General features: G+C 31.1%; 1 pseudogene; it reads left to right on the top strand.

The window, feature by feature from the left end:
• The first annotated feature begins 340 nt into the window (after positions 1 to 340).
• LOC118604252 lies at positions 341 to 459 on the top strand (annotated as a pseudogene).
• The last annotated feature ends 457 nt before the right edge of the window (positions 460 to 916 follow it).

The raw sequence follows: 916 nt of genomic DNA, 5'->3' as shown, positions 1-916 counted from the left end.
GTTTAACTGAATTAATCTATTATCCTAATGATTGCAGAATTTAAATTGGTGAATTTCAAGTAAAGTTCGACTGCCTCTATGTATTTCAAGCATCAGATAATTTAAAAATAAAACTATTTGCAATAGAACTTTTCAAACATACACAGAAATACATAGACTATATAATGAACCTTTATGTATTAATCACTGAGTTCCAACAATTATCAACATTTTGCCAATCTTTAATCTATCTTAACCCCTTTTTTTCATTGGATTATTTAAATAAAATCTCTGGCTGCATGTCATCTCTCTCATAAATACTTCAGTGTGCATTTCTAAACAACAGGACTTAAAAAAAAATATCTATGGCCATGCCACCCTGAATATGCCTGATCTCATCTGATCTTGGAAACTAAGTAGGATCAAACCTGGTTAGTACTTGGATGGGAGACTACCTAGGAATACCAGGTGCTGCAGTTGTTAAAAAAACAAAAAACAAAACAAAACAAAACAAAAAACGCAGACATGCCATTATGATACTTAACAAAATCAATAGTAACTCTTTAATATAGTCCAAGCATTTTTAACCTTGGAATTTTAACCCAATCAGTGTTTCTTCAAATGTATTTTGATATTAAATGTAACATTTTGATGTTAACATCCATTAGATACTAACAAATATTTTAGACAGGGTTTTATGGTCAAATTATTTAGAGGAACTACTGGTTCAAATATAGTTAAACAAATCGTTCACCTGTAAGACTTCTTAAAATCTTCAATATGCTAACTTCCATGTGACTCCCTAAGAGGGAAGAAGAATATGCAAAACTCTTGAAATGTATTCAACTACTGACACATTTTTTTTTTTTTCATGAGACAGGACAAGCCTTCCACAAAGTTCATAAGTCTCAGCCCTTATAAAGTCCTTAAGGGCCTT

The sequence above is a fragment of the Rousettus aegyptiacus genome, unplaced genomic scaffold (assembly GCF_014176215.1).
Source record: "Rousettus aegyptiacus isolate mRouAeg1 unplaced genomic scaffold, mRouAeg1.p scaffold_m13_p_6, whole genome shotgun sequence".
Lineage (NCBI taxonomy): Eukaryota > Metazoa > Chordata > Mammalia > Chiroptera > Pteropodidae > Rousettus > Rousettus aegyptiacus.
The sequence above is the reverse complement of the archived record's forward strand: the minus strand, read 5'-3'. Positions and strand labels throughout refer to the sequence as shown.